This window comes from Neomonachus schauinslandi, chromosome 10, assembly GCF_002201575.2.
Source record: "Neomonachus schauinslandi chromosome 10, ASM220157v2, whole genome shotgun sequence".
In the NCBI taxonomy this organism is placed as follows: domain Eukaryota; kingdom Metazoa; phylum Chordata; class Mammalia; order Carnivora; family Phocidae; genus Neomonachus; species Neomonachus schauinslandi.
This window is the reverse complement of record NC_058412.1, coordinates 95,014,044-95,021,495: the sequence shown is the minus strand read 5'-3', so window position 1 is coordinate 95,021,495 and position 7,452 is coordinate 95,014,044. Positions and strand designations below refer to the sequence as shown.

Sequence of the window (7,452 nt, the reverse complement as noted above, 5' to 3'; positions counted from 1 at the left end):
AAAGACCCAAAGAGCTAAGCCGACAGCGGCCTCTACCCCGAGCTAGATCTAAGAGTGAGGTTCCTGTCCCCCAGGAGACAAATTGAGAGTTTGCCAAAACTCTGGGGACTCCAACAGAGGAAAAAGGTCTCAGGGACCCCGCAGTGGATATTTCGGGTTGAGGGCGTGTGCTCAGAATCCGGGTCTACCTCGCACCAGATGGGAGACCTCAGGAAGACTGCTCGGCATCTCTCAGCTTCGCTCCCTCCATGGGCCTCAACGGAGTTAAAAGGGCACGTGAGCTGGGCGAGACCACGCCTGCCGGTCGCTCACGGAACGCGGGACGAAGGTGTGCCACACTGCAGCTGGAGAACCCCGACCTCACCGCCCCACTGCCGCTGACCCTTGCCAATCCCAGAAGCCAAACCGAACCTCCTCTTGATAGGTCATTTCCGCCGGTCGGGAGGCGGGCGGGCACCGGAGGCGGAAGTCACTGCAGGACTACACTGGGGAGTGTAGTCTTTGAGGCGGAAGCGTTAGAGAAGCGGTCACGGCAGGGCGAGAAGCTTCACCCGGGACCCTGTACATGTTTTGTAAACGTGATCTTAAGAAAAAAAATACCGGGGATCCAGGTGCCACGGTGGTTATTCTCTAATGACCGGGGCACGTTACCCAGAAACGGCTCCCTGGGAGGCCAATGGGAGCTGTGGGCAGCCAGTGCCCGTCTGGTTGCGCGGAGCATCCTGGGAGGTGTGGTCCCGGCGCCACGCCGAGGATGCTGGATAGTGTAGTCCCGGCACCCTACAGAAGTAGGTCCCCAGCTGGTGGCTGGAGTGACCCCTTGTTCTTTGGTGGCGCTGGTGAGTGAGGCTCCCGCGGGACCCTTGCAGCAACTGTGCCCTTCCTGGCGCAGCAAGGTAGGTCTTAAAGGCTGGTCTATGGGCTGAGGCTGGGGACGGTGCAGATGGCGGGGAGAGGAGGTAGTGGTGGGGACACGCTGTCGTGGCTCAGGCCGTGCTCTCCCGGATGTCTTATTTTGGGGGGTGTGGGCGCGCATCTCCGAGGAACGTGGGTGAAGCTCAGCCGCAAAGCCCAGTGGTGGTGGGTGCTGGCCTTGGGCCTTTCGTCCAAAGGTTCCTGCGGGTGGGGACAGGTTCGGCCTTGGCCGAAATCGCGATGTTGAGAGAGGGGGTCGCTCATGTCACAACTCCCCGGGTTTGCGGGGAGTTCAGTAAGTAGGCTTTTGGGGGCTGATATTTCCTAGGTGGTGGTGTGGGAGCCGTCCCTGGGGACATGTGTCCGGAGTTTCGGTGGGTGGATGTAGATCGTCCTTTTTTTGGGTCCAGCTACCCCTCAGTTTTGCCGAGGCGGGGCGACAGGCAGGCTGGCTTGGCCAGACGTGCCCGAGTTGCACTGGGTGTGGAGTGGCCATTTTGGCGCGATCCTAGGCTCTCAATTTGGCTGGTCGCCCCAGGGTTCCGGCTTTGGAGGAAGAGGTCGGGTTAGGGTGCGCTAGGCAAGTTTTTCAAAGGTCCTGAGGATCCTCGCTGACCACAGGAATCACAGATTCCCACATCTCTGGTGTGAACAGGCTTTGGAATTTGAAGGTCCATTTTAACTTTTTATGATGGAGAAATTTCAAACAGAAGTAGATAGAACTCCATAGACCCATTACTCAAATTCAGTGCTTATCACCTTATGACCAATTTTGATTCTTCTCATAATGCATACACTGAGAATCCTTACAACCCACAGAGATTAGCAATCACTGCCCTTACTGGTTAAGAATATGGCCTCTACAGCCAGATCTCATCCAGGCTCAGTCATTTCATAGCTGCGCCATCTTGGGCAAGAGACTGACCTCTCTGTGTCTCAATTTTCTCATCTGTAAAATGAAGATAAGAAATTGTACTTCATTGGGTGAGGAGAATCGGTGAAACTCCTACAGTGCCTGGAACAGTCACTGGTATATACTCAGTGCCCAATAAGTACTATTGTTATTAAGAACAAAGGTGAGGGAGGATCAGCTCAGCTCATGCTCAGTGTCAGCAGCATGTCAGGGCAGGCTGTGTTCCCAGCAAGCTGCCCACAGTCTTTTCTTCAGTGATAGGTCCATTCCTTTAAGGAGGAGGAGGCCCTACCCTACTGGAGCTGAGGGTTTCCAGTTACTCTTCTGAACCTTTTTTGTTCTTGATCTGCCCCCTGCAGCCCCTGCCTGCCCAGAGAGGACTGCCTGGTGGGCAAAGAGAGGACTCCCGGGCTCCTGACAGTCCAGCTTCAGGTGGGGACCCCTTCCCATTTGCATGCCGAACCTCGGTGGGTTTCCTTTGCTCAACTTTGACATCTTGTGCCCTACAGTGTCCCATTCCCAGGAAAACAAGATGACAGTTTTCACAGGGACTATTCTTCAGACCTTGTGTCCTCATTCGTGACCCCTTTGATTTCTCCATGCCTCTCTGCTTCATTATAAACTCTGTTGATTGAACTCAGATGCGATCCCACTGGAGAGCATTCCTGGATTTCCCCCAGGGAATACATCCGGTGTGTCCTTGTCAGTAGCAGAACACGCGACACTATCAGGACTCTGGGCTCTCAGGCTGCATTGTGACTATCCAGCTGTCCCACTGGATTGGGTACCTCATCCTTCTCCTCTTGAGTCACTGGCACCTGGTTAGGCTAAGCGGGTGATGTAGTTTGAAGACTCGCGTTGTCATCCTCGCTGGCTGGAAGGGACGTTCACGCCTGCCGGGCGGGGCCGGGGTGGGGGGGGATGTTATTGGAAAGGCGTGGGTTGGTCATTGTTGGAATGAGCCCTAAATGACAAGTTAGTGAGTGTGGCCTTGATCTGAGGGCAGCGGGGAGCAAAGCAGTGACATGATTTCCCCCTCCAGCTATGGCTGTATGTCTTTCCTTTCTGTTAGAGCTAAACTTGAAAGAATTGTCCCTGCTGCTATCTCCATGTCTATCCTTCCTTCATCTCTTAAATATTCCAATGAGGCCTATTCACCTCTACCCACTGAAAAACATTCTCAACGAGGTTGTGCATCCTGTGGCTAATGGCCACAGTCAGTTCTCAGCAACATTTTACATTGTTGTATCGTACTTCCTTCTTAAAATATCCTTTCACATCGTGGCTCCTGGTTTCCAGGTTTTCCTCTTACCTCATAGGCCGCTCCTCCTGTCCCTCTTCCCAGCTTTTCTTCTCCCAAACCCCCACTGTTCTTGGACTTCTCATCTTCTCCAGCCACACTGTCTCCATGGTGGCCCCATCTCCTCTCAAGGCCTTAACTGCCATCTCTCTGAGGTTCAGCCTAGGCCTGTGCCTTTCAGCCCAGATTCCAGTCTCCTGCTGTCTACTTCAAATTTCCTCTTGGATATGTCCTCGGCATCCCAAACCTAATGTGTCCAACAACAAACTCTGATCGCCTCCCCCAAACATGCTCCACCCCAAGAGAGTATAGACCACTCTTTCAGGGAGTTTAGCTCTAATAGGGAGCAGAGACATGACATCTCCTTCCTTCAGATTGCTCAGTGTCAAAACCTTGGCCTTTTTATACTCCATCCCTACTAAGCAAATCTGGACTCACACACACAATCTCCAACTTCTGCTGCTTCCACCGTGGCCCAAACCACCACTATTTCACCTGGCTTACCTGGATAATCATAGCTCTTGAATGATCTCTTTGCATCTTCCCTCATCCCCCTAAAGTATATTAGTAAGTACAGCAACCAGAGGGGTCTTTTCAAATGTCAGTCAAATCATGTCATGCATTTGCTCAAAACCTTCTAGTGGCTTTTTATCTCAGTCAAAGTCAGAATCAGTATCCTACAAAGTGGGGTATGATCTCCCCCCGTGTTTACACTCGAACTTTCTCTTTCCTACTCGGTCTCAAGCACAGCACACCAGCCACAGTGAACTCTGTACTTTGACCATGCACTGGCTCTTGCCTGCGATGCTCAGCATACCAGCCCCAGTGAACTGGCTCTTTTCAGACCTACCCACTTGGCTCACTCCTTCACATGCTTTAGATGTTTACTCCGTCACCTTTTCAGAGGGACCATGCCTAACCACTATTTAAAATTCCAAGCCCCTCCCATTAAATAAATAAATAAATAAATAAATAAATAAATAAATAAAATTCCAAAACCCCACCCTACTTCTGTTACTTTTCTCCTTCCCTGCTATATTGGTCTTCATCTCAGTCATCACTTCCTGATGTACTGTGTGTTTTACTCATTAATTTAGAATGCCCATCTTCCTCCTCTGGACTTTTGTGTCAGTGAGGGCAGATGTTTTTTGTCTTTGTTCACTTTTATATCCCCAGTGTCTAAAATAGTGCCTATCATACAGTAGAAGCTTAATAAATATCTTACTATTTAAATATCTTAAATAGCTGACTGGAATGCTGGGAGCAGGAATGCTCCCAGCAGGTAGGGAGCGGGGAGGAATTGAGAGAGTCTTCAGAGGTAGAATCAGTCAGCCTTGGTAATGGGCTTTCTGTGGCAAGTGGGGAAGTTGTCCTGGTGTCTGAGTGAGGCATGTGGGCGAGAGGGAAGGTGCTTCTGTCATTAAGAAAGTTGAGGAGGGTGAAGGCATGGCATGTCTGGAAGGGTTCTGATTATTGATTGCTGCACAACAAACCACCCCAAAACTTAGTGGCTCAGAAGAATCAGCATGTTATAATTTCTCACAATTCTTTGGGTTTACTGGGATCAGCTTTGTGGTTCTGCTCTGTGTGAGTTATAGACCTGGCTGTGGCCACAGTCCCTTGGGGACTTGTTTGGGTTGAAACATCAGAGATGGTTCCTTCATATATTTGGCCCTTTCTGGGTTGGCTAGAAGGCTGGGGTCAGCTGGGACAGCTGGGCCTCACTCTCTCCATGTAGTATCAGGGCCTCTCTCTGCATGGTCTGTCCGGCAGAGGAGTTGAACTTCTTACATGGTATTTGGGCCTCTGTAGAGCATAAGCTCTCTAGCCTTCTTAAGACATAAACCTGTAACTGGCACAGTGTCACTTGGGCCGCATTTACTGGGTAAAGCAGGAACAAGGCCAACCCGAAGGAGCTCCCAGTGTTTGAAGCTGGAATGATTTGAGCAGCCAAATAGTGATGATATTCTATTATAACCCATGGGATAAGATATGAATCCATACTGATATAAAGAACTGAATAAATTAAAAAAATGGGGGAGAAGGGACAGCACTTGCTTACAGAATAATTAATGAATTTAAAATTAAAAAGGGAAAGAGACCGTCGTCATTTGGTAAATACCACAGTAATAACTATTGTGGGCATATCCCACAAACGCTTGCTAACATTAGTGAGTGGACATTTGAAGAGAAACAGGGTATTTGTATAATCTCAAAGTATCTCTCCCAAGATATTTATTTATTTATTTATTTTATTTTATTTTTTAAAAAGATTTTATTTATTTATTTAACAGAGAGAGACATAGCGAGAGCAGGAACACAAGCAGGGGGAGTGGGAGAGGGAGAAGCAGGCTTCCCGCAGAGCGGGAAGCCCGATGTGGGACTCGATCCCAGGACCCTGGGATCATGACCTGAGCCGAAGGCAGACGCTTAACGACTGAGCCACCCAGGCGCCCTCTCCCAAGATATTTATTATAAAACCCCAGCAGACATCACCTTAACCAAGTGATCAAGATCAAGGTTAATATCATCAGTAATAGACATATCAGTATCATCAACTCCTTGATGCAGTGCACTGAAAAGGACATGACATCACTTCTGAGATAATCTAGCCAAAAATGAACTAACCTCCTTCTGATCATGAAAAAAACATCTGACAAACCCAAAATTGAGGGATATTCTTCAAAAGTGTCAAGTTCACGAAAGACAAGAAAAGACAGGAACTGTCACAGATTGGAGGAAATTAAACATAACTGGCAACTAAATATGATATGGGAACTTCATTTGAATCCTGGACCAGAAAAAGGACACTAGTGGAAAAACCGACAAATTTGATTAAGGACTGTGATTTAGTCAATGTCAATTTCCTGGTTTTGATCATTGTACTATGGTTTTCTAAGATGTTAACATTAGAGAAAGCTGGGTGAAGGTTATATGAGAATTGATATTTTTGCAACTTCTCTGTAAGACTAAAATTAGTTCAAAATAAAAAGTTTTAAAAATCCATCAATCTTATGTTCTTGAGTTTTTTTTTTTAAAGTAAGGAATGGGTGTTGAGTTTTGTTAAAGAATATTTCAGCGTGCATAAAAACACTTGGTTTTTCTCCTTAGATATGTTGATTAATATGGTATATTATAGTAATGGATTTCCTAATACTGCACCAATCTTGGATTTCTGGGAATCCCACTTTGTCTTGGTGAAATATTTTCTTATTGTCATGTTGGAGTCTCTTAGCTGATATTTCTAGAATTTTGCTTCAATATTCATAAGTGATAATGGTCTTTAATTTTCAGTTTTTTGAACTGCCATCAAGTTTAGGTGTCAACATTAGAGTTGCTTTATAAAAAGAATAAGGAAGTTCCCTTCATTTTTCAGTGCTCTGGGACAGTGTTTTGAGCATTGGGACTATCTGGCTTGAAAGGTTGGTAAAAATCCCTTGTGACCATCTAGCATCAGTTACATTTCCTTAGAAGTTATGCATTTCATCTAGGTATACAAATTTTTTTATAGAGGTCTGAAAAATACTCTTATATGGCTTTTTAAAAATGTGTTTTGGTGAGGGACGCCTGGGTGGCTCAGTCGGTTAAGCGTCTGCCTTCGGCTCAGGTCATGATCCCAGAGTCCTGGGATCGAGTCCCGCATCGGGCTCCCTGCTCCGCGGGGAGCCTGCTTCTCCCTCTGCCCCTGTCTCTCTCTCTGTCTCTCATGAATAAATAAAAAAAAATAATAAATCTTTAAAAAAAATGTGTTTTGGTGATTCAGTAGTTATTTCCCCTATGTTATTTCTTACTTTCAATATTTATGCTTTCTCTTTTCTTTTTTTTTTTTTAAAGATTTTATTTATTTATTTGAGAGAGAGAGAATGAGAGACAGAGAGCACGAGAGGGAAGAGGGCAGAGGGAGAAGCAGACCCCCTCCTGAGCAGGGAGCCCAATGCGGGACTCGATCCCGGGACTCCAGGATCATGACCTGAGCCGAAGGCAGTCGCTTAACCAACTGAGCCACCCAGGTGCCCTATGCTTTCTCTTTTCTTAAGCTAGCCATGTTTCACTAATTTTTTTATAGGAATTAAGATTTCGGGGCGCCTGGGTGGCTCAGTTGTTTAAGCGGCTGCCTTCGGCTCAGGTCATGATCCCAGGGTCCTTTCTCAGCAGGGAGCCTGCTTCTCCCCTGCCTGCCATTCCCCCTGCTTGTGCTTGCTCTCTGTCTCTGTCTCGCTCTCTGGTTCTGTCTGTGTCAAATAAATAAATAAAAGCTTAAAAAAAAAAGAAATTAAGATTTCACTTATTACACTTTTTTCTGTTCATTAATTTCTGTTCTTAT

The 7,452-nt window shown here is 47.0% G+C and overlaps 1 protein-coding gene across 1 annotated transcript in view; it reads left to right on the top strand.

Annotated features, from left to right (window-relative positions):
• Positions 1 to 862: 862 nt before the first annotated feature.
• ZNF133 (zinc finger protein 133) overlaps positions 863 to 7,452 on the top strand; it is a 23,346-nt gene continuing 16,756 nt past the window's right edge. The window contains exon 1 of the mRNA XM_021700648.1: positions 863 to 896. The gene's annotated coding sequence lies outside the window, so the exon portion shown is untranslated. The remainder of the gene's footprint in view (positions 897 to 7,452) is intronic.